Source organism: Microcebus murinus, chromosome 4 (assembly GCF_040939455.1).
Source record: "Microcebus murinus isolate Inina chromosome 4, M.murinus_Inina_mat1.0, whole genome shotgun sequence".
Taxonomy (NCBI): Eukaryota; Metazoa; Chordata; class Mammalia; order Primates; family Cheirogaleidae; genus Microcebus; species Microcebus murinus.
In genome coordinates, this window is record NC_134107.1 from 15,757,024 (window position 1) to 15,775,365 (window position 18,342).

At 44.4% G+C, this 18,342-nt stretch overlaps 8 non-coding genes across 8 annotated transcripts; 5 read left to right on the forward strand and 3 right to left on the reverse strand.

Annotated features, from left to right (window-relative positions):
- The first annotated feature begins 223 nt into the window (after positions 1 to 223).
- On the forward strand, positions 224 to 308 carry TRNAF-GAA (transfer RNA phenylalanine (anticodon GAA)). Its single transcript has one exon. It is a non-coding gene; the product is annotated as a tRNA-Phe (tRNA).
- A 4,148-nt stretch (positions 309 to 4,456) lies between these two features.
- TRNAK-UUU (transfer RNA lysine (anticodon UUU)) lies at positions 4,457 to 4,529 on the forward strand. Its single transcript has one exon. It is a non-coding gene; the product is annotated as a tRNA-Lys (tRNA).
- Positions 4,530 to 6,431: 1,902 nt separating this feature from the next.
- On the forward strand, positions 6,432 to 6,504 carry TRNAF-GAA (transfer RNA phenylalanine (anticodon GAA)). The gene has a single exon. It is a non-coding gene; the product is annotated as a tRNA-Phe (tRNA).
- A 957-nt stretch (positions 6,505 to 7,461) lies between these two features.
- Positions 7,462 to 7,534, reverse strand: TRNAK-UUU (transfer RNA lysine (anticodon UUU)). The gene has a single exon. It is a non-coding gene; the product is annotated as a tRNA-Lys (tRNA).
- Positions 7,535 to 10,796: 3,262 nt separating this feature from the next.
- TRNAL-UAA (transfer RNA leucine (anticodon UAA)) lies at positions 10,797 to 10,879 on the reverse strand. The gene has a single exon. It is a non-coding gene; the product is annotated as a tRNA-Leu (tRNA).
- Positions 10,880 to 11,264: 385 nt separating this feature from the next.
- TRNAR-UCU (transfer RNA arginine (anticodon UCU)) lies at positions 11,265 to 11,350 on the reverse strand. Its single transcript is given in 2 exon segments — positions 11,265 to 11,300; positions 11,314 to 11,350. It is a non-coding gene; the product is annotated as a tRNA-Arg (tRNA).
- A 261-nt stretch (positions 11,351 to 11,611) lies between these two features.
- Positions 11,612 to 11,684, forward strand: TRNAV-UAC (transfer RNA valine (anticodon UAC)). The gene has a single exon. It is a non-coding gene; the product is annotated as a tRNA-Val (tRNA).
- Positions 11,685 to 11,944: 260 nt separating this feature from the next.
- TRNAV-UAC (transfer RNA valine (anticodon UAC)) lies at positions 11,945 to 12,017 on the forward strand. Its single transcript has one exon. It is a non-coding gene; the product is annotated as a tRNA-Val (tRNA).
- The last annotated feature ends 6,325 nt before the right edge of the window (positions 12,018 to 18,342 follow it).

Consider the following 18,342-nt stretch of genomic DNA (forward strand, 5'->3'; position numbering starts at 1 on the left):
TTTTAAATGAGAACAGCAAATTGCAGGGCAGATAAAAAAACAAATAAACAAACAAACAAGCTCTGAGAAAAGTGAAGCTATCACTTCTAGCTTGTAAACAAAAGCTTTGCCCTTTCACCTCTGTAATATCTGTAAAATTCTTACCTCCAAGTGAATTTATATGACCTTTACGATCGTGGAACACATATTTCATTATAATTATGTGAGAACGTCGTTAGAAGGAGCCGAAATAGCTCAGTTGGGAGAGCGTTAGACTGAAGATCTAAAGGTCCCTGGTTCGATCCCTGGTTCGATCCCGGGTTTCGGCAGCACTTCCGTTTTAGGCGTGGTCGCCCACATGTAGCTTCTCGCTCAGTACGCAGTCCCCACGCCCTGGGCACTTTCGCTTGCTAGAGCAATCCCAGCTGAACTCTTCTTCCGGGTTTCCAACCTTTGCCCTAGGGGCTGGCGCTGGGGCAGCTCGGGACTCTTGAAAATCAATTGATGACCAGTAGGAAAGAAACCCAGATAGTGGTCTCACAGATGCACCTTGCATGATGTATGTCAGCATATGTGACATCTAATTCTGTGTGTCCAATTGGCTAGGCTACGGTGCCCAGTTGTGTGCTGAAATGCCAGTCTAGATGTTACTGTGAAGGTTCTGGTTTTTTTTTTTTTTTTAGATGTGAAGGTTCTGGTTTTTTTTTTTTTTTTTTTAGATGTGATTAACATTTAAATGATTAGGCTTTGAGTAAAGTAGATTACACTCTGTAACGTGGGTGGGCCTCATCCAATCAGTTGAATCCCTTAAGAGCAAAGACTGGGGGTTTTTGAGGAAGAAGGAAGTGTCCACACAACTTTGCACAAACCTGCCCCAGTCTCCAGCTTACTGCCCTGCTGAATTTGGACTCAAGACTGCAACATCAACTCTTACCTGAATTTTGGAACTGTCAGTCTGCCCTACAGGTTTTGGGCTTGCCAATACACACAATATCCCTACCTCTGTTTCTCTCTGTCTCTCTATTCTATTTCTATCTCTATCTTACAGATTCTGTTTCTCAGGAGAACTCCAACAGCATGCTTTAAAGTGTTGCTTACACACAGGTAAGAGTGAAGAATGAGATCGTTACTACTGCTCTGAGCAAAGGTCAAACACCTTCGGACCATTAGGGTGGGAGTCATACTCCTAGGAAATATTGGGATATTGCCCTAAAAAGGCAAACCCTGTTGAGTTTTCGGCATGAAGAAGAAAGGGGGCATCCCAGTGAGAAGCATTTGGAATTCAAGCACAAAGCTCAGAGAAGAAGACAAGGTATCTCTGGTTCTTTCATGCCTGCACACTCCTACTCACCTTTCAAGGCACAATCCTAATGTCTTTTTTCCCGCCAGGTGCAACTCTCCCCATCTAGTTTTTCCACTGTGTTACCAAAGCACTTGATTATTCCTTTATTAAAGCATTAATTAAAGGGCTCTCAATTGTTTGCTGCCTGCCTGCACACCTGGTAGAGCTATAGGAGATCTACAGTTGGTGGGTAGTGGGTAGTGCAGGGAGGAGCTGGAAGAGGAGGGATGAGGCTGGTTACAGGGAACTTCCGAGAGGATGGCAGTTAAGCTGCTTTCTCAAAGGTGTGAAGGGTAGCAGAATATGCCACCTCAAAACATGCCACTTTGATTTAAGGATTATTTTGAGTTAAAGGCAATTGAGAGCCGGGCGTGGTGGCTCACGCCTGTAATCCTAGCACTCTGGGAGGCTGAGGCGGGCAGATTGCTCGAGGTCAGGAGTTCGAAACCAGCCTGAGCAAGAGCGAGACCCCGTCTCTACTATAAATAGAAAGAAATTAATTGGCCAACTAATATATATATAAAATTAGTCGGGCATGGTGGTGCATGCCTGTAGTCCCAGCTACTCGGGAGGCTGAGGCAGCAGGATTGCTTGAGCCCAGGAGTTTGAGGTTGCTGTGAGCTAGGCTGACACTATGGCACTCACTCTAGCCTGGTCAACAAGCGAGACTCTGTCTCAAAAAAAAAAAAAAAGATTAAAAAAAAAAAAGCTCTTTACCCTCCTTCTATTTGCCTAAAAGTGAGACATACATTTACAAAGGTGTCCCTCTTTTCTTCTAAAGTCGATCACCTAAGACAACTTTAGGCTCTTATCAGTTTGGAGAGAGCACCAGAGGAATCTATATAACATACTTTACTGACTACCTTTTATCTATCATTAATTTCCCATATATTTGCTTTCCTACACTTTGCTGCCCCTGCCACAAGGTCCTTTTCCTTTATCTTGTCACTTCTCCAAAAATTTATTGTTCTTTGTTGAAAATGCTATATAGATTGCAGTTCTAAACCGTTTCTTTGGAATTATTACTTCCCTGGGTATCTCCCACATGCATATGAAATACATGTTAATATATTGCTGTTTGTTTTTCTCCTGTTATTCTGGTTTTTTATTTCAAAATATTAAGAGGATACAAATATATCTGTTACATGGATAAAAAGGATACCAAATATAATGCTTAAGTCAGGGCTTTTGGTATGCTTGCCACCAGAATAGTGTTCATTGTACCCAATAGGTAAATTTTATCCCTCCCCCTCCCCCATTCTTCCCCCTTCTTGGTTTCCAATATCCTTTATATCTCTTTGTGCCTTTGTGTACCCATTGTTTAGCTTCCACTTATTAGTGAGAACACATGGTGTTTGGTTTTCCATTCCTGAGAAACTTCACTTAGGATAAAGATTTCTAGTTCCATCCAAGTTGCTGCAAAAGACATTATTTCATTCCTCTTTATGGCTGAGTAGTACTCCATGTATTGTGTTTTGTGTGTGTGTGTGTGTGCGTATGTATATGACATTTTCTTCATCCATTCGTGAATTGATAGGCTCTTAGGTTGATTCCACATCTTTGCAGTTGTGAATTGTGCTGTAATAAACATTCAAGTTCAGGTGCCTTTTTAAATAAAATGACGTCTTATCCTTTGGGTAAATACCCAGCAGTGGGATTGCTGGATTGAATGGTAGGTCTACCTTTATTTCTTTAAGGAATCTCCATACTATTTTCCATAGAGGTTGTACTAATTCCCAGTCCAACCAACAGTGTATTCGAGTTCCTTTCTCTCTGCATCCATGCCAGCCTCTATTGTTTTTTGACTTTTTAATAATGGCCATAATGACAGGGGTAAGGTGGTATCTCATTGTAGTATTAATTTACATTTCCCTGATGATTAGTGATATTGTGCATTTTTCATATTTGCTGGCTATTTGTCTATCTTCTTTTGAAAAACTTCTGTTCATGTCTTCTGCTCACTCTTTGATTTGTTTTTTCTTGCTGATTTGAGTTCTTTGTAGATTCTGGATATTAGTCCTCTTTAGCATGTATAGCTCGTGAATATTTTCTTCCATTCTGTAGATTGTCTATTCACTCCGTTAATTATTTCCTCTGCTGTGCAGAAGCTTTTACATTTAATTAAGTCTTATTTATTTATTAATATTTTTGTAGTTGCTAAATTTGCCTTTGGGGTCTTAGTCATAAATTCTTTGCCTATGTTGATGGCAAGAAGAGGTTTTCTTCTAGAATTTTTATGATTTCATGCCTCGCATTTAAGTTTTTGTTCTGTTTTGTTTTGGTAAAGGAATCCCACTGAGAACTCAGAATGGTAGGAGAAAATTTATTTTTCCTTCTCTACAGGTGCTTGGGGAGAACGAAAGGGAAGGAGATGAAAGGACGGTGACGTTGCAATTACCGACGGAAGACAGCACATGCAAAGGCCCAGAGGACTAAGAGCATGGCAGGATCTGTGACATGAAAATAGTGGCTTCTGGAGGCGAAGAGCAGAGAAGGAGCGGGGTCAGCCCGCGAATGGTGGCGTGAGCTGCGCGTGCGCAGAGGCCTGGTTGGGGGGGATGGGAGGCGGGGGGCTGGAGGGCTGGGGGGCTGGGGGGCCGGGGCCTGGAACGCAGGCGAGCAGTGGCTCAGATCATCCCTTTTGAGCTGATCTGTTTGGCCCTTCTTTTTGAGGTGGGCGCCTGGGATTCGGACGAGGAAAAATTACGAAGTGATGTCTACTCCGAAGAAGGGACAGCCTGATGGTCTTTAACCACTGCACTGTGGTCTTCCAACCTGGGTGCTTTGGGTTTAGGGGCAAGAAACGCGTAGCGCTGGGGACAGTTAGGCGGCTTCACCCTCCGAGCAGTTTTGCAGAACTCAAGGTTCCGGTTTGCCAAGGGGTCTCTAAGTAAAAAGAGAGCATGCTTCATTGAACAAATCAGTATTCAGCTGCTAAAGAACAAACGAATCACTCTCCCTCCAGATTCCTTACTTCGCTTCCTCCCCGCCCCTGCCGGCTTTGTGCTTTGGAATTAGGTCGAGTCACACAGAGGAGGAGCCCAAGAGCTCGCTCCGCGCCACGCTACGCCCATTAGTCCCCAGCGCCAACGATGACACAGCTTTCAGTCACCGAAGGGGACCCTTTTCCCGAGAGCCCGGATAGCTCAGTCGGTAGAGCATCAGACTTTTAATCTGAGGGTCCAGGGTTCAAGTCCCTGTTCGGGCGGAAGTTCTTTTTTTCACAGTAAGAAAAGAGAACCCGTTTAGGGAGATGTGTGTTAACCAACTTACTACCTTTGAAAAGGGGAATTAAGCCCCACTTCTCTCTGGGGAGAATCCTGTCTTCTCCGCGAGCACGGTCACCTGTGGGCCTTTGTGCAGAGGCATCCGGGAGACTTAAAGCCCGTCGTTGTGGTGGCTGAAATAGGCAGATTTCTTCTGTAGCCACCGCCGGGTTGTTGGGTCCCAACTACTGATACAGTGAAGGATGGGAAAATGACACGTCTTCAGGGAGCCCCCGGGACTCCCCAGTCGCCGCATCCCTTAGCTCCCCTGTGAACGGCCCCTGCTCACCTTTCTCTTGGGTTCCCTCCCGCTCCGTGCCTGAGGAATATGACTCGGATCCTGCACCTTCCCAGCCCTCCTTAATGCCCTTCTAAAGAGTTTTTCTGCACTCTAAAAAAGAAGAGATAAATATCTAGGAGCTGAAGCCCCTAGCAGAGCAGCTCCCCTCTCTCAATGATGTCAAATCCTCCCACTCCCCTCCCCCGCTTCACAGGGAGGACCCCGAATACAGCAAGAAGGTGAGGTTGAGACAGCAGCTTGTGTTGGTGGGAGGAGGAGGGTGCATATTCGGAGAGAGTGCATTCAAGAAACTGGAATGGGATAAAACGAAAAAAGTTAGCGCCCACCTACTTCAAATTAAAAAGGGAAGCACCGGATCCTGCAGAAGTTTTTAGGAACTTGACTTGTGAACACAAAAAGCTCATATGTAAGGTCACCAAGGTGAACTACTTTTTCTTGTGCGGTGAAGGGACCGGGTAAATAATAATAGCTCCCATCTCGTAAACTTGTGATAATTAAATGAGATGACGATGCATGCACAGTGCTTAGTAGAGTCAGCCTAAAAGCAAGCATTCAATACATGGGAACCATTATAATTAATAAAGCACTTTCAATCTAGCAATGAAACAAAAGATACACATTGAAACAGGCAAGGAGTCATTTCCAAGAAATATATGCCCAGCATGCCTAAGAGCGTAAGATCTTATTCATGTGACTTGGGTTGGTTGGTATGTGCTGAAGGGACAGCAATTATCACTGATCCAAGAAAAAGAGGGCTGGTTGGGCAAGAGGCTCCTTTCTTGAGGAACCTCTTGAATGGTGGGGCTCAGAAGGCATTCCAGGCAGAGGAACAGGTAAGGAGCTGTGGCAAGCACTCGATTTTTTCTCTTTCTTCCTGACGGAGTCCCTTGGGAACTGATCGGATCCACTTTGGGGAACCCTGAAAAGTGGACTGTCTTTACTGCAACCACTTTCTGACTGAACCAGAAGGACACCCAGGGTGAGGACAGGGGTGGAGAACACCTAGCCCTTCTAGTCTTTCCTCCTTCCCCTCCTCCCATCCATCCCCTCTCCATCCACGGTTTTCAGCCTTTGCTAAAAGGTGACAAACAAAAAGCTCAGAGTGTGTCTCAATCACGACCTTTCGTGTTTTGGAGCCAACAGATGTGGTTTAGTTCTGAACGATTGGGAACAAATTAGTTATTTCATTTAAAAATTATTATATTGTCACATCCACTCAAGGCAGGCGTTGGGGTGGGGATTGAATGCGACCCTGTGGATCCGTGCTGGGCACACAGTAAGTTCTTAGTAAGTGGCTGGTTTTATTCTTATTAGGACCGGGACAGAGGTACAGAAATCTTGAGGCAGACAGTAAAGGCAGAACGCGAGTTTCCTCACGTGACAGGAATTAGTTTTCTTACTCATTGTCCTCAAAACCTCAGAGTTAAAAATAATACAGTTTGGAAGGTGAAATGAGTAATTAAAAAGGTGGAAATGAAAGGAAACGGGATTTTTTTTTTTCTTTTAAATTTCTTCTAACAGGGCGGGGAGGGCACGTGCCCTAGCCGAAATAGCTCAGTTGGGAGAGCGTTAGACTGAAGATCTAAAGGTCCCTGGTTCGATCCCGGGTTTCGGCAAGTCTTTTGTTGGGACGGGAGTCCACTTCCAGCCCTTCAAGGTAAATTTGTACCTACACCGTACACACACACAGACGGCTGTTCTCCCTGTCTCTTATGTGGGCACGTACTGAGACGATAGGATTTAGTAAAGCATTATGAGGATGCAAAGACTTTAAGCCTCTTAAAGAAATCAGAAAACAGAGAATGATCTGTTCCCAGTTCCGTAGTCACTGTTTATACTATCGGATGTTAGGTAGCAACATATGGCGCGAAATTTCTTATTGCGGTGGTTAACACCTCTGTTCCACTGGGGGAAAGTCTTGGGTTTGATACCCAGTATAGTCACCTCCCTGGGGTTGCAAATTTTCTCGTCGGCGGCAGACATGAAGACAATCTTCAGAAGCATTTGTCTTTACAGCAAGACTCACAAGTCAGAGTCCCACCAGGCCGCTAGGAATCTGGTGAGGGACCCCGCCTCGTTGGAGACGTATGAATTATGCGCCTTCACGTGCCTTTGCCCGAAATATTTCTTGGAAGTTCCGTTTCCTCACCGACCTTTTAATAAAAAGTGTCTGAAAACATTCCTCAGTGCCAAAAGCTGCACAGTTTCTGCCAAGAATATAACTATTATGACTCTTGAGGACAGGTGTGTAGTTTTCTCAGTTATGTGCTTACTGATGTTTTGACTATAAAAGTAATGCAAGCTAGTTTCAAGGGGAAAATATCGGAACACAAAGCAACAAAGGTTGGAAGACTAAGGCCTCCGGTTGGAAGAGAAAGTTACTCAGCACTTTCCTCATCATTCATTTTTCGGACCCAAATCACTAGAGAGTCTTAAGTTTTCCCTACTTTTGGGTTATCTAACTCCCCTAAGGATGGAACCCTAGCAGAGGTTTATGCAGGAGCTCCCACTTGCTCAGCCTTGGCTGGGACACACAGTATACCTCAATTTGTTTTGGAGTTTAAAACGACCTCCGCCCGAACAGGGACTTGAACCCTGGACCCTCAGATTAAAAGTCTGATGCTCTACCGACTGAGCTATCCGGGCTCTGAACAACAGCCCTTCCCCTTGCCTATCGGCAGTAAAATAGGCCACGTGGCCGCATTCTTTCCCCTGGGCTTTAAAGTCGCGAGTCTTCTTGCTGATTCCCTGAGAGGCGAACCTTCGGAACTGAGACGAAAAATAACCGCCTGCCTGACCTGCCCGGCGCCCTGAAGGGAACTTCCCGCGAAGAATTGCCCAGATCTAGAGCTCCCCGGGCGGGCCTCTGGGGAAGCGAGCGGCGGGATTTCTAATCCCAGTCCTGGTCTCCGAGGAAGCCCGGGGCGTCCTGCGGGCGGGTCGCGGTGATCGGTGCCGCAGACATGTTTGAGCGCGAACCGCGCCTCAGGAACGCGGCGCGCCCGGGGGGCTGCAGCCGTCGTCCCGGCCCTCGCTGGGGCCGGGAGTCGCGCAACACAGAAGCCCCCAGGCGAGCGCTGCGAGGTGGGGCCAGCGCTTTTGCGCACCCGGGAGGAGGACTCGGCGGGCGCCCGAAGTCAGCCAGCACAGTTTCCCGGAGTGGCGGCGCCTGAACTGAGCTTCGGATGGCCCCGAACACTCGGACAGAGAACGCCGAGCGGAGGGAATGGCAAATGGGAAGTGACGTCGTTTACTTCGCGGGGGCGTCTGACCATTTTCCTGAAGCTTCCATTGAAAGATTTTGATCGGGCAAGCTGCAGGCTGGATTTGACCTTTTTAGGGAGCCCTGTTACCTTGGCAGCTGTGTCCCGGCCGTCCCTAATTAGTCAATCCTGTAATGCGTCCTGTTCCTTCGTATGTTCCTTCGTGACTTCTTTGCCATGTCCTCCTTCCCTAAGGCACTGGGTAAGATCCCTTGAAAGGGAGCCTCACGCCCGTTGTAGCTCTCCTTGGCGTTCACAGACACTGTGGGGGAACGATGAGGTTTGCATTCCTTTATGGAGAAACATATCAGGAGAGCAATAGGCAAAGGTTAAAAAATAATCATATGGAAAGATATCCATGTTATGTCAAGCAAAGAGGACATAGTGTGCCAAACAATATGTATGCTGTAATACCCGTTTGTGAAAGAACTAAACAATTTATGTATATGAACATGTGTACACATATCCTTTAATTTTATATGTATAGTTATATATATGTTGTTTACATATGTACAGTAGATCTGTAAGAGTAGAACACAATCTTTTTGTGGAATGACAATGAAGAGTATGAGAGAAAGCTCTCATTATTTTCCTTATGTATATCTGTATTATTTGATGGTTAAAAAGCATGTATTAGTAGAATCTGAGGGTATTTTGTCAAAAAAAAAAAGCATGTATTAGTTTTGTAATGAAATAAATGAAAAAAAATGTGATATGTGAAAAGATTCCATGCTTCTGGTAGCGCCTCAGATCAAAGCTTCCTTGATGCTGTTTTCTAAGGATCCAGCAGAGAAAGGTTAAGGCACAAACTTTTTGTAACCCAGAAGAGAAGAAGGAGGTGGAGGAGGAGGGGGAAAGGGGGGAAGGAGGAAGAAGAAGGAGGAGGAGGAAGAACAAGGAAGAAGAGGAAGGAGGAGGAGGAGGAAGGGGGGAGGAGGAAGAAATAGGAGAAAGAAGAAGAAGGAGGAGGAGGAAGAACAAGGAAGAGGAGGAAGAAGAGGAAGGAGGAGGAGGAGAAAGAAGAGGAAGAAGAAGAAGAAGAAGAAAGAAGAAAACTCACCAAGAAGAAAACTCACCAAGAAGGAGAAGGAGAAGAAAGAAGAAGAAAACTCACCAACTTTCTCCTCAGTGAGGGTCCCTCCATGTCTCATTGTTTTGGAGAAGAGTTGTTGGTACTGAAAAAATCACAAATGTATTAGGTACAGTTTCCACAAATGAAAACTCGGATCCCTAAGCATCAGATGGGAAGTCTCTGTTCACCCAAGAAAACCAAAGCTAGACTCCCTAGAAAGGGGCTGTCTGTGCCATGAGGTCAATCCCCAAGGGGAATTATGAGCCTTTGGCCTATTCCTCTTCAAACCTTTGAACCTCCACTCCTTACAACAGTGTCAGAGACACAATGGCTGCTGAGTATAGCTTTGAATGACAGCATGGAGACCTGTTTCCTGTTCTCCTAAGACAGACCAGACTGACAGGCACCAAACACTGTATAACTGTTATCAAGTGTTCATGGTGTGACACAGGTCTGTTTAACACACAGAACTAGAGCTGTTTGTATTTCATTGAATAGTCCACAGGGCTTTCTTTCCTGCTCCCCTCCCCCCATCTAGAAATGCCACCCTCTTCCCACTTTCCCATCTCCTTTGGTTTGGGAAGTTCTGGCTGATCCTTACAGACAGGGCTCAGGAGTCACCCCAAGGTTCCCTGCTTCGTCCTCTCCAGATGGAGTTAGGGACTGAGGGCCCTGAGCCTGTCCCTTTTGCTGTGCCCATCACAACCTACCTTAAGCACCTGTTTAATGGGTCTGTCTTTCATCCTAGAGTGTTTCCGCTGGGAGGTCAGGAATTCTCTATATTCCCAGAGCCTCGGTGAGTGCCTAACTACAAAGCTCTCTAAAACTGTCCTTCAGTGAATGGATAGTTGAATGAGGTCGTTGCTCAGGGAAGATTTTTAGTGGAGGAGGAGGGGCAGAATTGGTCTTTGGAAGTTTGATAGAGAGAGAGGAAGAACATTCCAGTCAAGGTGATGATTTTCATAATCAAATGGAGTAAGTTTGTCCTGAAAAAGTTCTATGTCACTTTTGTGCTGCCTTGTTTTTTCTCTCAAGTGCTTATGACCGTATGAAATTCTATTTATTTATTTGTCAACTTTTTATAAACCATATCTTCCTCCTGTCACTTTGTCATGTAAGTGTTACTGGGCAGTAACCTGTTGGTAAGGACCTTGCCTTTTTTGTTGTTATTTTATATTTTGCTTTGAAGACAAACAAACCCCCAAAACTGCAGCCCCACAGCCATGGCCTTTAAAACCGTACTTGGTATGTAGGATCTCAAGAAATAACTGTTGACTAAGAGTGAATGTTTTCACAGGACAATGTTATCTCTCGCTCTCTGCTCTCCCCCTGCCCCAGGTGAAGTTCACACAGATGTTTTCTTTGTACCTTCCAAACCATCAATGCTGAAAGTGTCCCTACAGTTTCTGTGTCTGCAAAAAGACATTAACTTTTAGGTTGAGACGTTATTGTCACTTAACGACTCTCTCAGGCTGTGTTGGATACTGTCATTTGAACGCCTCAAATTGCAAAATTGACAACTAGGAATTTGGAAAGAAAAACTTTGTTTTACTCGGGAAAAGCAACTCGTCTTTACCAGAAGTGGGGTTCGAACCCACGCGGATATAAATCCATTGGATCTTAAGTCCAACGCCTTAACCACTCGGCCATTCTGGTACCTGACTGGTCACCTTTTTGGTTTTGAACAACTCCGACAATACTGAGCGACTTTAAAAAGTTTTACAACAATTTAAAAATTGTGTTTTATTCCTGTTGTAAAAGAATAATATGGAAAAAGCTTAGTACCTTTTATCATCTCTAATTTCTTCATCACACCACCAGAAACTGGAGCCACGTGAAAGTGACTCAAAAGGGTGGAGGAGCCGGATTCCTGAAACCATCAGGCGACAAGACGTAACAAGGAACTGCAATTAGTTTCCTTCCTTTTCAAGATAGGCGTGTCAGACTGGAAATTTTAAAAGGTAAGGCTTTTTTGTTTGTTTGTTTGATCTGCCTCTTCAATTTTCCATTCTCCCCCCACTGTCCTATAACGAAAGAAAAGCGACTCTGGTGGGACTCGAACCCACAACCTTTGAATGCCTCCAACTGTCTAGAAGTCCAATGCGCTATCCATTGCGCCACAGAGCCTCGCACGCGCGGCCCTTCCGTGCTCCATTCATTAGGGGAGAAAAGACGCACGCCCGGGATTAGGACGCTTTCTTTCGGAGGAGCTGTGGGGCCCTGTGGCCGACGAAAAACGTGGATGGGAGTTGCACCAGAAAGTCTGAAATTCTTTCGAAAGTTTCTCTTCCTCTGTACGATTGCCGAACAGCAAATCGTAATGCCCTTTCACATCATTAAAATTCTTTATGTGCAATTATTGAACCCTGAGGCAAGTGGCTCACGTGTGGTTCCATAGTGTAGCGGTTATCACGTCTGCTTTACACGCAGAAGGTCCTGGGTTCGAGCCCCAGTGGAACCATGGGTGGCTTCATTTTTTTTGTCAGAGTTAGTGTTACATTTTGGGAGCTTGATTTTGGGTTTTGTTTCAGGAGGCTGGCAGACGCAGCCGTTTCAGCCGCGTCTCTGCTGTCCCGCTCCTCTTAGCACTAGGACAATCTGAATTCCCTTTGAAAGTTTTTGTTCCTGAGCAATCATCACATATAAAATCTTAATCTCATTTCCCAATGTTACAGTGCCATTGACTGTAATTACCTATCCTGGAGCCGCTTTCCCATGTGTGGTTCCATAGTGTAGCGGTTATCACGTCTGCTTTACACGCAGAAGGTCCTGGGTTCGAGCCCCAGTGGAACCACGAGATGCTTGGCATTTTGTTTTACGGTTTCCCTTTAGGGTGCTAGATCTTGAGTCCTGCTCCGTGAAGCTGCAGGCGCAACGTTTTCGCCGGGGTCTGAGGCGCGCCCCGCCGGACCGCGTCAACCCGGTTCCGTTTAGCGCTCCGCGCGGTCTCAGCCTCCGAGGCTGCCCCCGTGTGGCGCCTCTCGGGAGGTGCAGGCGGCTCCGCCCGGCTCCAGGCGTCGCGCGCCGCCGCGCCTGCGCTCTCCAGCCCGCGGGCCCGCGCATCTCCCGGTGACTGCGCGCGGCCCCTGCGTGCAGCAGCTGCCTCGTCCTAAACCCGCCTGGGCCCGCCTTAGAAGTTGCCGCCGCCAAATTGAAGGGCATCCCGAAGGCTGCCCCTTGTTTGTAGATTAACTCCAACTCCACTCGTCTTTTATTCGAATTAAAATTACTTTTTGAAAAACTGATTTCATGCACAAGACGAATAATTCACAATCCCGCGCTTGGTTGCAGTGATGTCTGCCTCCCACCTTTTTCAGCTGTTAAGAGTTTCTTTTGCGACCCTCCGGAAATATTCTATGCACTCACCGGTAAAGACGTACATTTACTTTATAAGCGGCTTTGAGCTTTTCGTACAAGAGGTGGCATAGCCTAGCACACCAGGGCTCCCATTCATCTCCCCAACAACATTCTGAAAACCTTCCTGTTTCATTAGTCTTCACTCATCCTTTCACTTCGTGTGTTTCAAAAGATCGCAGTTCTTTAGTCTGTGCCTCTGGATGAACAATTAAATCGTATCTAGTCTCAGGGGCAATGCTGTAGTGTATTTCCTCATCCACTGGTTTTAGACAGGCGACTCTGTAAATAATAATAGAAAAATCTTGAGTAGGCACTTATGTGGGACGTGCGGTCTCGGCGGACTCAGTGATGGTGATGACTCGGTTACTATCTACCCCATTTTGCAGGTGAGGAAGAGGAAGCAGAGAGAAGTTATGGTTCAGTAATTGCCCGGGGCTACAGCGCTGGTCAGGGACAGAACAGAGTGCCAACCCGAGCAGGCAGAGGATGGCCTTTTTGTCTTAGAAAATTCACTCTTGGGCATGTATTTGTTATTTCTATTGATGCGGAAAACGTCGGGTGCCGGGATGTGGCCCATTGCCGCCTCCCCGTAGTTCCGCATCTCCGGGGGCCAGGGCTGCAGTGGCCAGTTAGAGGCACGCTGCTCGGGCCAGGCCCCACAGCGCCCAGCCACCAGGGACACCTGCGGTGGGGCGCCTAGCCACCCCGACCCCAGCTTGCTGCCGGACCCTGCCTGAGGGAATGCCCCAGGCCCACGTGCCTCGGCCTGTTTCTGGCCACCCTGCTTGCGTGATCCTGATTGGGTAATTTTCGAATCCCACTGTCGATTGGATGTTAAAGCTTGTTGCTGATTGGATGTTAAAGCTTGTAGTTGATTGGACGCTTCTTGAGCCCTACCAAGGGTATAAAAGCAGGGGCAGAAGGGCAGGGAGGGGGAGAACATGGAGAGAACATCGGAAGGCAGGAAGAGAGCTGTAACACTAGGTATACTGAGACTGCTATAGAAAAAGAATAAAGGCTGTTCTCCAACTCTTCGTGTGCCACTCTTTCCCCGGTCAAATGAATAAGAGCTGTAACAAGGGCTGTAACGCTAGCTGTACACACTACCGCGACACTATAAACATTGCCACTTTCAACACTGAAGAAAACATAACACCAAAGAGCTTGTGTCAAATTACACTCCCTCCAACATGAGAGCACTGGCTTTTCCTCAGTTTCTCACAAATGAAAAATATTGATGAGTTTCGTGGCTTTGTTTGAAGGTGAAAATGGTTTATTCTAATGTCTTTTATTGTAAGACTGAATGTTTTTCATGTGCTTAAAAGTTTCCTTCCTCCCTTCCTTCCTTTCCTCCTTCCTACTTCTTTTCGCCTCTTTTTGTCCAATTTTCTATTATATTGTTAATGTTTCCTTATTGATCTTTAGGTGCTCTTTGTAGATTTAGATTTAGAACATGTTTTGCCAATGTATTTCCCAGATTTGCCATTTGCCTTTGATTATATTTTTGCCTGTAAAGGGAATTTAAAGTACTCTGGAGAATTGAGTATGTGTGTGTAAATCAGTAAGCTTGGTAAAATCACACAGATTCCAGAAATTAAACTGCCAGTTATTTGTTGCTTAATGTTCTTTCCTTAGAACTTTCTAGAAGTTCTGCTAACCCAGGCTTTCCTGCTTGTACTCCTTGGACTCATCAAACCCTCTTCCTTCTGCTTTTCTGTGTTCCTTAGGTTAATTAGCGTGGCAATCAGAGTGACTTCCCTGAGATGTAAAAGTCACGTCTCCATCCCCTTTTCCCCTCAAAGCCCTCTGAGAATTGGTCTCTCTCCCCAGCATGTCTCATGTTTCATTTCCTCCATTTCTCTGTTGCCCCAGCCTTTGGTGCCTTTCTGGAGTTCTTCCCCTCTCCTCATTACTACATTTAAAGCCCAACTACTCCCTGTTCATGATATTTCATGATACAACTTCCTCTGTAATGCTTTCTTGACTTCAGCCCCAGCCCCTGTGGAGCTGGTCACTCCTTTCTTCCAGCCCCAATTCCATTTTATAGTATGAAGGCCCATGAGGCCAGGACATCTTGTTACTTATTTTTATACCTTTCCCGTCCCTACCTCCACTCCAACCCCTAGGTATTCTTGAAGAAAAACATTATTCTGAGACTTCTTAAAACAGTAAGGAAAACTTCATTTAGGAGGATTGCAATAGGTTTCAAGATTATTGCAAAAGAAAAGACAGATTGGGCTCAACTCCAAACACAGTAAAGACAGCTAGGGATTTATGGCCAGAGAGCAGACTTGGGGGTGGGGTGGGGTCAGTGGATGGAAAATTACTAAGAGGAGACATCAAAGGTAAGAAGGATTGTGGCTAAACTCAATTAACAGGATTCTTGCTGAAGGCAGGCCAGGATGATCAGATACCTCTTGAGAAGGGGAGATTCTCGATAAACTGAGTTAGTGGGATTCTTGCTAAAACTGGGCTATAGGTAGGCTGAGCGAGGATAGGGCAGAGGCTCCAGTGGAGAAGAGGGTTCAGAGAAGCCTGACTAGCATTTGATCAAGGAGAGAGTCCCTGTCAGCACCCAGCCAGCTCCCCATCTGTAATAGGCACATGATTCTTTCTTTCTTTCTTTCTTTCTTTTTTTTTCTTTGAGACACAGCCTTACTCTATTGCCTGGGCTAGCGTGCCTAGCTCACAGCAACCTCAAACTCCTGGGCTCAAGTGATCCTCCTGCCTCAGCCTCCCAAGTAGCTGGGACTACGGGCATGAGCCACTATGCCGGGTTAATTTTTTCTATTTTTAGTTGTTTGGCTAATTTCTTTCTATTTTTAGTAGAGATGGGGGTATCGCTCTTGCTGAGAGCTGGTCTTGAACTCATGACCTCAAGGGATCCTTCCGCCTTAGCTTCTATGAGTGCTAGGATTACAGGAGTGAGCCACTCTATATTTTGATTATAGTGGTGGTTACATGACTTTACATATTTGTCAAACTTCATAGAACTATACATTTTGAAAGGGTGAATTTTACTGTACATAAATTATACCACAATAAACGAACAAAAAGGGAGGGTTTTATAGCACATTGCAGGCTCTCAAAAATGAGAACATGATAAACAAGTAAATATATAAATAAATATGTACTTATTGAAAAAATGTTAGAATGAAGTGGCAAATAGATTCAGATTAAGGTCAGTAAGAGTTTTATATGAATATAATTTTGTGGATAATTTTTTACAGGCTTTTTCCATTTTTGGGGGCAATGGTTACAGAATTTAAGCTGACAATAAATACATTAATATCATGCTAAGTCACAGAAATATCAAGCCTCAAGATGCCTTCTTAGAACTCTGTATTCCATTGTGATTAAAGATGCATAAGAAACTATTTCTTTTGTAATTTTTAAGAAGAAAAACAATGACTTTTTGAGGCATAAGGAGAAGAAGAAATGCATTCAAGGCATCAGAAACTTTGCATCATTCTTCAAAGTATCTATGGGAAATTATAACTAAGAGACAGACTATTAAGTCAGAATTGTGAAGCAATTTAGTGCCTTTCCAGTCTAACTTCAGAGAGGCTAAAGTTTGGAAACGGCTCTGGTCTTCTCATTCATCTTGAGAATCAGCGATGAGCCAGGGTGACAACGGGATAAGAAGTGTAAGAAACATCAAATACAAAGAAAAGATGGGCAGGGAAGAGAGGGGGAAAGTGAGAAGTAGAGAGAGAGAGAAGAAAAAGAAGAAGAAGAAGGAAAAGAGGGAAGAGGAGAAAGAGGAGGAGGAGGAACAAGAGGAGGAGGAGATGAGAGAGAAGAGGAAAAGGTGCCATGTGGGGAAGTGATCTGCAGTCACTTCAGGTGTCACGGACACGGGTTCAATAATTTGTCTTGGAGATTTTGGTCTTCAGGTATGACCTTCCTTTTGATAAGTTGTATATTAAAAAAAATATAAAAATAACTTTTAAAATGGTTTGTTGCAAATCTTCATTTCTTTAGCAAAGGCGCATGCTACTTTTGACTTCAGTTCTTTCTTGAAGACATCTGGTTTTGCAACGTGATTGTTCAGGCCATCAACATGTGGTACTGATGACAGTGAAGATGCCTGAAACCACTTGGTCCTTGGGAGTTTCACCTTCTCCTATTTTTTTTTTTTTTTTTGACTTTCAGACTTGCTGAAATCTCCTAGTTTACTCGGAGAGTCCCATTGACCTTTACGACCCAGGATGTGGCTTCTTTTAGTGACTGTTATGTGCTCCCTAAGTGTTAACATTGGACAGATCTAATAGAGGGGCCAGAACAGAGCTCCACAGCAATGGGACAGAGGGTCGAGCAAATGCACCTGATGGCTCCGGCCTTCACAAAGTCCAAGTCACAGAGGACGTCCTACCACAGTGGCTTCCAAACTTGTTTGACTGAAGCATGTGCTAAGAAATATATTTTAGTTACATTAGGATATATATATGAAATAAAGATTTGAGGAAATGATACTTTAAAAAAGTAATTAATTAATTTTAAATTGACAAATAAAAATTGTATATGTTTATGATGTGCAGCATGATGTTTTGATATATGTACATATTGTGCAATGACTAAATCAAGTTAATTAACATAGGTATTACCTCATGTTTTTTTTTCTGGTGAGAATGCTTAAAATCCACTCTGTTAGCAATTTTTAAGTATACATTATATCTGTTGGTCATTTGTATATATTCTTTTGATTAATGCCTATTTAAGTCCTCAGTCCAATTTTTAATTGGGTTATGTGGCTTTTCATTTTTTATATTAAATTGTTTGAATTCCTTAACTATATTGGAATATTAACCTCTTATCAGATATATGGTTTGCAAATATCTTTTCCCATTCTGTAGGTTGTCTCTGGATACTTTTCAATGAGTTCTATGATTTTTCTATTCTACCCTATTCTATTTCATTCAAATAATGCATGTCCAGACCTATTAAAATGACATGACACCTCTTAGCGTTTCAATAGCTGCAGTTTGAAAAAAACTAACTTGGAGCAGTGTTTCTCAAAGTGTTATACAAAAGTGGGTTGCCTGCACTAGAACAGAAGTGGATAAGATGGGAGGACAGGAGAATGTGTTGGTTAAAAATGTAGATTCCTGGTATCCCCAAGAGAACTATTCAGTCTCTTTGAGAGGTGCCTAAGATTTTTGCATTTTCATTAAACTTCTAGGTGCTTCTTATGACCACCGAGGTTGGGGAACCACTGGCCCCATAGCATATAGGATGCCGTAGCCCAGGTTTCTAACTCTTGACCTGTGGGACCCTAGAGGACTGAACCAGAAGTACCTCAGGAAACTATCTACTGAGCAGCTTCTCTTGATCGGTGTAAGAGTTCATGTGTAAAGTAATTTCCACTCCTCAGAAACAGATCTGAAATTTTAGGGAGAGAAAACAAATGTGACTTGGGTTTTGAATTTTCACCTCCGGAAACAAAAATTCCACTTAAATTCTTAAACGTCTGCCAAAGGGAGAAACACGGAAAACAAATGGCTCCCTCTAGTGGCGAGGAAATATTAACGCAAACATTTTATTTAATAGACATTGCTCCTAATTCAAGAGGAAAAGGTTCTTTAGTAATTCGGCGTCCCAAGGTGGGAGATGCTGAATAATCTAGCAAAAATTAAAATGATCTTGTATTAGGATACATAAATTAAAAGACTCAGTCAAGCAACACATTCTTATTACCTTAAAGGAGAGGAACATTTGTTTTTTATGGGAAATGGGCTTTTATGTATACTACTTATATCTAA